This window comes from Balaenoptera acutorostrata, chromosome 7 (assembly GCF_949987535.1).
Source record: "Balaenoptera acutorostrata chromosome 7, mBalAcu1.1, whole genome shotgun sequence".
Taxonomy (NCBI): Eukaryota; Metazoa; Chordata; class Mammalia; order Artiodactyla; family Balaenopteridae; genus Balaenoptera; species Balaenoptera acutorostrata.
The window spans coordinates 9,376,027-9,388,939 of NC_080070.1; the positions used below are offsets into that span (position 1 = coordinate 9,376,027).

Consider the following 12,913-nt stretch of genomic DNA (forward strand, 5'->3'; position numbering starts at 1 on the left):
ACATATATCCCCATATCTCCTCCCTCTTGCGTCTCCCTCCCACCCTCCCTATCCCACCTCTCTAGGTGGTCACAAAGCACCCAGCTGATCTCCCTGTGCTATGCGGCTGCTTCCCACTAGCTATCCATTTTACATTTGGTAGTGTATATAAATCCTAATGTATTTTTTATAAGACCGATTTTTTACAGCAGTTTTATGTTTACAACAAAATTGTGAGGGCGGTACAGAGATTTCCCATACACCCGCATTCCAACATGATTATCAACATCACTCACAAGAATGTTACATTTGTTACCAATGATGAACCTACATCGACACATTATAATCTCCCCAAATCCATAGCTTATTTTAGGATTCACTCTTCATGTCATACATTTAATGGGGGCTTGAACAAATTATGATGACATCTATGCATCACTGTAGTGTCACAGAATAATTTCACTGCCCTAAAAATACCCTTTGCTACATCTATTCATCTCCCCCAAACTCCGATTTTTTTTTACTGTCTCTATCATTTTGCCTTTTCCAGAATGTCATATAGTTGGAATCACAGGGCATGTAGCCTTTTCAGATTGGCTTCTTTCACTTGGTAGTATGTGTTTAACTCTCCTCCATGTCTTTTCATGGCTTAATAGCTCATTTCATTTTAGTGCTAAAGAATATTTCATTGTCTGGATGTATCACAGTTTCTTTATCCATTTACCTACTGAAGGATATCTTGATTGTTTACAAGTTTTAGCAATATGAAAAAGCTGTTATAAACATCCATGTACAGGTTTTTGTCAGGGGTAAGGACAGTTTGATGTTTTAATATTTAATGAAAACATGGGAGGATAAGAAAAAATTCATCAGATAGAAGATGAAAGAGAAGAACATTCAAGGCAATGGAATCAGTATCACAAAAAGGCATAAGTATAGGAATGCCTAGTGCCTTTAAGGAGGCATGAGACACAAGCTAACAGAATCTTAAAACAAAACAAAACAAACAAACAAAAAACAAACAAACAAAAAACAAAAACAAACAAATAAAAAACCTCAACAACTTATTGCAGCTGCCTAACACACTCTTTTCCCAATATTCTCTTGGGTAACTTATCACATCTTAAATGACAGGAGAAGAGACCTTCTCCAACTCTACCATAACTTAAGCTACATTTAGCCTGTCTCCATTCTTTCTCAGAGAACCTACTTCCTTTCCTTTGTAGCAACTATGACGAATAGGACTCATGTACTCATCTGTGCATTTCCTTGTTTAATGATGACTCCACCGTGAGTTGTTCATCCTCACGGATGAAGTTCTCGATAGTTTTCTTCACTTCTCTGTTCCCAGCACAGATTGGTGTCCAGAATGAATGAACAGCAGGTGGTACAGAGGGTAGCAATCACTGAATTCATAGAGGGGTTGATCGGGATAAGGATGCTGAGGCCAAATTGTGTAGAAAAATCTCATTTGTTCATTCCTGTTTCGCTTGTTCTCAATTATTCTCTCAACAAATGTTCATTAGGTGCCTATTATGTTTAAATCTAGGTATCTTTTATCCAAGACTTCACAGGCTAGTGAATTCCATGCTATAAATGTGGGTTATATTCTGTGGGCCTTGAGAAACCACTGAAATGTTTTGCTTACTAGGGTAGGGATATGATCCAATCATATCTATATTTTAAAAGAAAGAAAACTTTGGCAGCGGGGTGAAGGAAACTTGGAGGTATGCTCTGGAAACAATCAGAATATTACAACATTGTAAATTAGAAGTTGCACGGAGGTGAACAGAAGCCAGTGGCAGTGGGCTTATAAGAGGGGAAAGATGCAAAAGATATCTTGGAAGGTGACTGAAGTTGGTTTTACAGGATGTGTGAAGTAATAGAGAAAAGAGAGGCAAAAATTACTGAGATTTCTTATGTGCGTGAGAGTGTGAGTCTTTCATCAAGTAAAGACTATAAAATATGCTATTGGATTCATTTGCCTGAATTGTTTATTAAAACAAGAAGTTGAGTCATTTAAGAGCATATGCTGAGATTATATCTTTACTTTAGTTAACAGTTAGGCTATTAACTAAAATTATCAGTCATTGGTTCTGTAATTCATTTGTTGAAACAATAAAGTTTACTTAACTAGGAAACAGAAAGCCAAGAATACAGCACCTATAAAACCTCCCTAAGACCCTTCAGATTCTCACTGGCCTTCTTTAAGACAAAACTATCCAGTGCTTCATTTTACATCTACATATTAAATTGCAAAACTTTGCCTCCTTCACCAAAATACTTTGCTGTTGAATAAGATTTCTCCAGCAAGTACAGTTCCCTTAATTGGTGTTCTGCTAACTTGGTACCTTTCTTCATAACAGTAAACAGTTGTGCACTAATGCCTGTCCATTCCAACTTCTGATGGACTTTTCTCTCACCTTTTTTTCTTCTTATAACATTTTTTTATCTTGTTCTTTCTAATGTCTTTGGCTTTAAGCACAAGCAAATTTCCCTAGTTTAGGAAGAAATCCTTTTAATGTCACTGCTGAACCTTCCTCTCAGAACCAGGCCCCTTGTATAAGAGTTTTGTATGCCACCACTAAGTAAATGTCCTGGGAACTTGGGGCAAATCTAAAAGGAATAACATGCTGTATTGATATCCAGGAATGTATTCTATTCCAAAGAAAGTCACTTGCTTCGATATATATATTTTTGACAATGTTTAAATTCTAAACAAAATTGTTTTTTCAGAAGGTTTCTATAAAAGGCAAAACCCATACCAAATGAAAAGAAAACAGAAACAAAATAATTATTTTCAAATACACACATGTCGATGGAATGGAAGTCAGAAAAGGAGATTGACTGGATCATTTTTTTCCGCCATTCCCAGCCATGAATGGCAATGGATGGCGCTATTTCACTAGGAGTGCCGCCAGTAGGAGGTTTTACAGATAAGCAGACAGGGGCTGAAGCATGACTCTGGTCTTACATAGGCAAGTCCAGAAAATTCAGGTCAGGAAGGAAAGATCAAAAAGAAAGCCAGCTATAGGCAAATAAGGACCAGAACCCAGCCAGGCTGCTGAGACCCAATCCTGGGAGAAGCTCTTCCATCTCTGTGGTTCTTTACACAAACTGCTGGGCATAAGAAAAGAGGCCCTACAACCTTAGGAATTTTTAATAGTTAAAAGGAAATCTTACACTTTCCACAGGGAGGAAGAAAGAGAAACCACAAGCAAGCAAAGGCCCAGAAATGAGACTAATTAGAGGTTACAAAAAGTAAGTTTGATTAGTATGCCAAGTGCATTTGGGGAAATGGTTGGTAAGAACAGGGATTGAAAGTAAGTAGTGTATTGAGCCTTGAAAACTAAGCAGATAATTTTCAACCTCCTGCAGAAGGGAATTGGGAACAATCAAAGGTTTCTAAATAGAGAAATTACAGAGTAAAAGTACAGGGAAAATTACCAAAAAATAAACACTGCTTGGTTTTTAAGCTTCTTTAGAGAGGGAGGTTCCCAGAGAATGAATTCCAGATGAAACAAAAAAATGCATCTTGAGAACACAATGCAATCAGAAATAAGTAGGAAATGCAGACAGCCCAATTCACAGAATTCTGTATTGCTGAAGTTCACGCAGCTACTGAGAGATGACGAAAGTTGCTGATTTTACATTTTGAAATAAGACGCAGAGCCATAGCAGTGAAATATAAATGAGACATATATATTCATGGCCATCACAAGGGAGAGATGGCTGCAGTCTCATGGAAATAATCACACTGTTTTTCCCAACACACCTACATTTTAACAGAAGTTGGCCTCCAAACCTGAATTTAGAAAACCTGAGTTCTAATTCCTATTCAACCTCCAACTATCTTGAGCAAGTCACATATTCACAGTGAATCTCAGTTTCTCCATCTACAAAGAAGGAATATGGGACCTAAAATCCTCAGGGTCCCTTTCATGGTTGACATTCCCGGATTCTCTAATGTCATAAAATGCTCGTGAGAGGACAAAATTTTAAAACGCTACCCTGTTCCTTACTATCCAAAAGGTGCTTGCTTAATCATTTCTTGTTTATATGAAGAAAGTCAAAGTATTTCAAGAAAATTACAATATAGATCTCTTAATGCTGGCATGAATTGATAGCAAAGCACTGAAAGAAAATTCTTCTGCACCGTATTTCTCTCTCGGGGCTGGAAGCACGTACTGTGATCTAAATGAGTCATTGTAAGTAACGGATGACGCTGCATTCCTTTGTCAATAAAGCCTGAGCTATGCCTCCAACTCTGCTCATTTGAACATCCCCAGATTTTCAAGAATTGACATTCATTTCCTCCTGCTTTCCTAGCACAAGTGGCTGGTCTTGTTTTATCATCACAATTGAAAGGAATTTTGCTTTATGATGACTTTATTCAATCACACTCTAAAATGGAAAGTAGATGAACGGCGGGGTGGATTAGAAACAACTAGAAGTCAATAACCTGGATCTATATTTAGGGAGCAGTCCTGTAAAATTAATATTTTTGATAGTACTAAACATTTGTTTTATAAAGATTATTTAAAATCGTCATATAAACAAATATATATATTACACAAAAGTTTAGTGCTATTTTAAAATACTTCTATATTCATTATTATAATATTCCTTATATTGTAGCCCTATAATTTCAAATAGGCTAAGGATAGGGAAAGATGGAGAGTAAAAGCACAGGCTGGGGATTTAGAGTAAGGATGCCTAGAACTGCATCCTGGTTTACCTCTCAATATTATGTGTTCCTGGCTGCATCTCTTAATGTCTTAGAGCCTCACTTTTAGCTTAAGTAAGATAGTAGTTAAATCAAAGTTAATAAAGTCTTACTAAGCATCAGTAGGCAGATGAAGTTTGGGAAGGGGGGAGTGATGTAGATAATAAATATCTACAGATGAAGTTTGGGAAGGGGGGAGTGATGCAGATAATAAATATCTCTTACAGATGAAGTTTGGGAAGGGGGGAGTGATGCAGATAATAAATTTACAGATGAAGTTTGGGAAGGGGGGAGTGATGCAGATAATAAATATCTCTTGCTGGATGGGATTTTAGAGCTCAGAAAAGGATAGAACATGAACAGATACCTACCATACAGTATTCAGTGCTGTAATAGAGATATAAATGTCAAAAGAAAGTGACATGGGTGTATAGGGGTAGAACAACTAATTTTGTCTAGAAGATAACATCACCAAGCATATCACTATATTAGTGGAGAGTTCCACAAAATTATATAAAAGAAAATGTTTTTTAAACTTTAAACTCACATAGGAATATTAGTTTCTTTCACTTATATAATTGAATAAACAACACTGGAGTTGATTATTTGATATTTTTCATATTTCTCATGATGAATTTATTTTAGTTAAGACATGAGACATTATTAGGTATATAAAGATACACAATTAGTTTTTGTAGGTAGTTGAAAATATTTCATTATCTCTTGCCTGCCTTTGTGTAAACAATGGAGTAGACCACAATACTCCTTTCACCTATTTTTTTTTCATAGAAAATCCACTTAGACTCTAGAATTTCAAATTGATGTTTAATTTGGAAAAAAAAATGCATGTCAACTAGAGACGTCTAGAGAATTTCTTCAGCTAGCTGCCCACTTTCTATTCATACTCATAATCATTTTTAAATCTTTACTAAGTGTATTCTCTTTAAAGAAATCCACCATCATATGGCAAATAAACCTGTGTTATGAAACCAAGGCAGCCTGTCTGCATTGGAGACCCCACAGGACAAGAATTCCTTCTGTAATAACTGCAGGAATATCTATAACAGAGTCTCCTATAAATAGCACTGTGTTATTTGAATGTTTCAATAAATCAGTTTCCAGATGCACTCTGCACAGTTACATTTCCATGATACGTTTTCTGACTATGTCACAAGTTAACCTAAAAAGATTCAAATTTTGTGTTTGCTGTTAGTTCATCACTTGACATCCCATATTTCTTATTGTTCAGAACAAAAGAATATGCACGTTTATACATTTTTCTAAGTTCCACTTATTGGTGTGTGTTATTTGAAACATCACATGAAAATGCACTTGCAAGTTACCCTGGAGGTGATACAGCAATTTACAAAGAGAAGTATGAACATTGTGCATTAATGGCAGAGCAATCTTCCCTTTTGATTTGAGTTTTCTAATATCTGCAAATGCCACTGTACACCAATAACAATTTATTTTTTGGTACCACCATTGGTCATGTGGAAAATATTTTTCCTGGATTTAAAAGAGCACATATATTCAAACATGCACTTACAGTCTGTCCTTGTTCAGGATATAATTTCATGTAGATTGCAGACATTCTCTACTGTGTCTGATTCATCTCTGAATTTTCACGCCTAGCAAAGTCCCCAACACAACACCAATGCTAGACACATGTTTGTTGGATGACTAAACATGTCTGTTTATTCCTATCTCTTAGGATGGGAAGTTTGTGGGGTTTACAGGCATAAACTCCAGTTACATCTCCAACTAGCACAAACCCTAGAACTGCTGAGTCCAATCCCATTGCAGGAGAATGCCCCCCAAAAATACTCCAGAAGATTGTATTCTGGGGTTTTTCCCTTCTATAAATTGGGTTATATAATACAGATATAATGGAGGAAAGATTATCTTTGTCAAATTTGAAGTAGTTTTCTCCTGGAGTAGAAGCAAATTTAATGTGAGCTGCAGCATTTTTTGCTGTTGTTTTTGAGAATAATCCTTTACTTTGAGATGATTAGAATAAATGTTGAGGGAGAAAAAGGAAAATAATTTTGAGAATATGATGTGTGGTTTCCCGAAATTGCCCTTCTTAGAAACAGATCACCTAAAAAGTATTTTTCCATCCAAAACTACAGGAACAGAATAAATAGCATCTCTTTCCTAACCCCTGCCTACATCTGCTACACATTTTGCCCAAGAATCCTAAGAAGACCTGCAGAAATACTGTTTGGCTCTACGACACAGCAATAGAACTAGTACATGGAGATAATTTGGTCAAGGTCAGCATAACTGTTGTGGTCAGGGAGATTCAGTAAAAAAGAAAAAAAAAACAACTAACAACCTGCATCATTTAATTTTCTTTCTCAGATAAAAGCCATGATAGGGTGTGTGCAAGACGAATGGTAGTCAGCTGATGTGCATTTTTATTCCTATTTCCAAGGACAGCAAAAATTGCAATGAAGGATAAATCAAAAGGTATTATTTAATTGACATCCTATTTTCTCCTGGAAGGGGAAAAAATGTTTAACCTTACTTTGCTCCTTTTATTGTTTATTGCAGGCTTAACTCTCCATGTTACCACATCTGTTTGTCCCAGGGTTTTATCCATTTTCCTTAAGAATTTGATTCCTACTAAAATAAAATGTTTCTAGGAGAAATACCATTGGAAGGTGCTATGAGGTCCTGAGAAAGAAGGCTTTGAATACAAGCTTTCATGGGTGGGTGGGATGAAAGAAACAAAAGAAAAACATGAAAATATGAGATATTAAACTGCAGGGACAATAAAATTTAGGTCTTGGCTGGAAGCAAGGGAGGCAGTTACTACACCACCAGTTTGTCTTGGACTAGATCCGCCTGTAAATAATTTATCTATGTGTCCACAGAAAAATCGGGAATAAATGTAGTCACAGCTGATATTTTCTCACATAACAACCTAAAAATAGATTATTAAGCTTATATATTTTTAAAAGATTTTGTAGATTGAATTTTCATAAAGATTCCAAACATCTGGATCTGCATGGAATTTCACCCTATATCTTACTCACCCTTTCCACCACTGCTTAGTATTACAGATAAATCTAAAGGTAACACCAGATGGTAGAGTGATGGTTGAGAAAGGAGAGCTGGCAAATAAATGTGCGTAAGATGGAAACTTTCAATGATAAACATGGGTGAAACTGGTTTGAGTATCAAGACAATATCTGCCAAGATCATGTAAAAAGAAATCAATTTCTGCTTGTATATTCTCTAAGGAATCTATGTTGCTTTAGTAATGCACAAGAGATGAAATTCAATATGATTTCTATGTACTTTGACTTTTCTTTTTTGGTCTCAATTTTATGCAATTGAGTCTAGAATGTTGAAAGCCATTCCTATAGTATTTTAAATTACATGGAATTTAAAAAAATATACCATAACATAAAAGAGCAATAACATACTTTTAAAATGAATGGTACCACAGATGATATATAAGGAGACTACCTCTGGTCTATTTTTTTATTCCTGAATTCTGATTTGACTTAAAAAGAATGTACCAATATGTACACTGGAAAATTGTAGAAAAATACTAGATATAATTAGAAACTTTCATAATTTCTTTTTTGAGAATATATTTTATTTTAATCACATAAGCACACACACGTGTGTATCTGTAGATATATATATGTACATATAAAGAATACATATATGTATATATGTATCTATAAATAGCACGCACGTGTAAATGTATGTATTTTAGATAGGTAGATATTGAGTAGAGAGGGAAAGAAACCTCTCACAATACCTGATATATCGTATGCCCTCACTACATACTATCTTTAGCAGGAGAACATCTTAAAAATTAAAGGAGATTCAACAGCTTTGAAACAAACTACAGGTGATTTGCAGTCAAATGGCTGAATTGTAGGCTTGCTGAGCATAAAGTATAAAGACCACAAGCCAGAGGTCGATCTATTAATATTTAAGAAACAGCTGAGTCACAAACTGTTTATATCTTAGAAATTGTCTAGTTCACCTCCCGCCTATTTCTATTCAGAAATTTGCCAATCTTCTTAATAGATAGCCATTTAATCTCCATTTAATCAAAAAGTTTACTCTTTTCCATGAGTCATTGTCAAACAGTTCCATTAAAAATGTTTCCATTGTATTCTAAATGTTTTAATTATATCGAGTTAACAGCCTTAGCAAATTTTGCAGTCTAAACTGGTGACAGGTGACACAGGATATAAAAAATCATACCTTGGTATAATCATAATAATTGAACTTTCACCTTTTCCTATCATCATCCTTTTATTGCCTTTTTGTTTAGTAAGAGGAACTATGGTTTGAGGTGAACAAAATTGGGTTTGAAATCCCAGCAATTATACCTAAAAGCTGTATAGACTTGAACAAGCAACTTTTCTCTCTGGGTTTCAATAATCTCACGTCTGAAATCAGAATGGTAATTTATATGGTTAAGAAAAAAAGAAAAAGAAAAAGGAAGAAAACAGAAGGAAAGAAATAAAACAGAATAAAATTCTGCTTTATTTACAGAACAGAAGTAGAGTCACAGATGTAGAAAACAAACTTATGGTTACTAGCGGGTAAGGGCAGAGAGGGATAAATCAGGAGATTGGGACTGACATATACACACTACAATACATAAAATAGATAACTAATAAGAACCTGCTGTATAGCACAGGCAACTCTACTCATTACTCTGTAATGGCCTATATGGAAAAAGAATCTTAAAAAAAGAGTGGATATATGTATATGTATAACTGACTAACACAACATTGTAAATCAACTATACTCCAATAAAATAAAATTTTATTAAAAAAGAATAAAAGAAAAAAAAGAAATAAAACTTCTATGTTTTTTGTATGTTGTGTTATTTCAGCTCTATCGCAGGCAGTTTCACCCACTGTGTCATTTAATGCTCATTTATATTGGATAGATATTATCAAATATATATTTAAAGTTGAAAAAATAAACAGTTCCATCAAATTTAAATCAAATCCCCTGTATTTATAGAGCTAGAAAATAGTTCATATTTATTTTAAACCATTATGTAAGAACTTTCCAGGGCAACTTTCTAAGAATCTACATTCATGGGAATCACTCTGTAGTGCTAGTCTCATATAGCTCACTTAAAAAAAAAAAGGAAGAAAAATTCCCTCAACTTATATCAACACAAATTTCAATGGGTTATTTTGCTCTTTGCTTTTCATTTCTGTTTTAAAATATAAACCAAGTCTTTAAAGAATGTTAATATTATTTTTGCATTAAGCACTTGGAAAACTTTCATGGCGGTAAAGAGTGATATGCACTTTGCATTATAAAAAAGGACAAAAATACTTCCAAGAAGCATAGGATTTCTCCCCCAAAGAATAAAAACAATTATTCACGGAGAAGACAACGACAATCAACTTATTTCAAATCCTTTCTCAAAAGGATAAATACACATAGAGATCGAATATAAGGAAACTACTACTGGTCCAAGTAGGAAGACTAAATTCTAGCCAATGTCCTTTCTGAGGCTCACTTTTTTCCTCTGAAAAGTGATGATCAAACTCTCTTCCTTGTGTTTCTTGCAAGTATGTCATACACTTCAAATCAGGTAATATGTGTGAAAGTTCAGTGAAAACTATAAAAATCTACTCAAGTACAAAGGACTATTATTCAACAGCCATGCAAATAAGACAGCCACATATATATGCCATTTCAAAAGTTTTAACACCTTTAAAATGTAAGTAATGAGCACATTAGGTGTCATGCCAGGTGCCAAGGCTACACAGACGGATCAACCATGCTCCCTAAGCATTCAGAACCTCTATATCAGGAGCTTCAGACATACTCATACTCTTTGATTCAATAAACCCATTTCTGGGGATTATTTTCTACAGAAATAAAATCCTAAATATGGGGAAAAAGATCATATCAAAAGCCTTTTGGTGCATGGTTATTTATAATAGCAAAAATATTTGAAATGATACAATTATCAACTACAAGCATATAGCTAAATTACATAATTTCATTTTCTTAATGAAATATTAGAGCCATTAAAATTATAAAGAATATGACTGGAAAGTCCGTTGATCTAACGGTCAGTTGAAATAACCAGGATAGAAGATTGTGAGTTAACTATAATTACCAGTGGATAAAATTTTATAAAGTAAATATTGTCATAGGGGAAAAGTAATGAAAAGACATATACAAAGCTATTAACTCTTGTTAACTTTGGTTGGTAATATTACGTGCAAAAAATTCAAAGGGGAGCCTCATTTCTATATTTTGCAATTTTCTGATGGATCTACTATACTTATAATGGCTTTTATTATATATATTTATTAATGGCTTGTTATTACAGAGATGATCATATGATACACAGGAGTGAGCTCAGTAATAGATTACATTACTGCTGAATAGATGTAAAACTCAGATATTTCTAATTTGCTTCTAATCATGTTTGCCATAAAAATCATTAGAAAAAATAATATACGTCAAAAATTTCCCAACAACTTCACTTAAAATATATAGATCATGCTTTAATTAATAGCTCTCTGGGCTAGCAAATTAAAAAAAAAAACAAAAAAGCACACTTTTCTTATTTCTACTCATTATGTCCCCAACATTAATTTCAACTGTCCTAATTTCTCTTGCAAAGTTAACTTTTATGACCAGTGCATTTTGTCAAGATCAAAATCTAAATGCATGAAGAATTAACCTTGTACAATAATGAATTAACAAGATCTGAAAAAGAGAAAATGAATCACTAAATGATTATCATTAGTAAAATGTTCCACTCTGTTCTCTTATGGGGAATGATGGAACACTCTTTTATTGAACCCCATTATCCTAATGAGAAGATATTCTACACTTGATCATAGCCAAAAGGCTGGAGAAGATATTGTAATGACTCACTGCCAGTGCTTAATGAAGAGATTTCATAATTACTGAAACCACATCTGTTTGATTAACGAGTCCCTTCCAATATCCATGCATCCTCTGCTCTTTAGTGTGTGGCAGAATGTACACACTGCATATAAACTCTGGTTTTTCTTTCATGAAGGGAAACCTTATCTACCAATGGCAAATGCTGTTCTGAATGAACTTAAAAAAAAAAGGTTAAGTTTCCATTTTGTGCAGCCTTTATTTAAATCTTGGTTCAATCACTTACTGATTTGTGACATTGGGCAGATCACTTAATACTCCATTGCCTTAGTTTCCTTTTCTGGAAAATATAATACCAACCTTATAGTGCTATTGTGAGGATAAAAGGAGATAATAAATTAAAAGCTCTTAGAATAATGCCTGCACAAGAACTAATTCTGTGTACCTAGCACTGGACATGATTCTAAATAAAATGAAAATTCGGGAATCCATCAGAACCTTGATATTATTATTGGGTACATAAATTAGTAATGCATTAGTTGTTTCTTTTTTAAGAACACGATGGGATGATTCTGTTAACGTTTCTAACGTTTCTATGCTCTTCAAATGACTGTCTCACAGACTCACAGACATAGAAAACAAATTTATGGTTATCACCGAAGGGAGTAAACATAACATTGTTACCAAAACAAATTTATGGTTACAAATTAGGAGTATGGGATTAACAGATAACAAACTACTATACATCAAATAGATAAGCAACAAGAATTTGCTCTATAGCACAGGAAATTACATTCAATATCTTGTGATAACCTACAATGGAATATAATCTGAAAAAAATAACTGCAGCACTTTGCTGTACACTTGAAACTAACACAATATTGCAAATCAACTATACTTCAATAAAAAAATTAACTAACAAACATGATTATTCTCAGTTACTCCGACTTACAATGCCCTAGAGCAAGCAACCTTGAAATTCCAAATTTGTTCTAACAGAAAATTGGAATAGGAAGTTGCATATTTACAACTTTATTATAAAAAAAGAAAAAAAAACATACAAAAATCACATCAATCTCGTTGGCTTCACACAGCACAAGTATACTTTCTACAGAGGACATATTCTTCCCATTGTCTTCAGCCCTCAATTACGAAGGTAGGGAAAGTGGGACTAACTAGGGCTTAACTTGAGCTATACGTGTAAAATCATATTAGTAGAAAGGCCACTGGATATCAAAGCTTCCTTTATTGTATTCACCCGTGTAACTGGCCTCCCCTGGAAACATGTTTACCACCAAGATAGAAACCTGAAACAGCCATGTGTCCTACTGAATTTGTGTA

The 12,913-nt window shown here is 34.2% G+C and overlaps 1 protein-coding gene and 1 pseudogene across 1 annotated transcript in view; both read right to left on the reverse strand.

The window, feature by feature from the left end:
• Window positions 1-12,913, reverse strand: part of CNTNAP2 (contactin associated protein 2) — a 1,523,154-nt gene that overhangs the window by 1,482,842 nt on the left and 27,399 nt on the right. The gene's annotated exons all lie outside the window — the stretch shown is intronic.
• LOC114238222 (U2 spliceosomal RNA) lies at window positions 11,417-11,589 on the reverse strand (annotated as a pseudogene).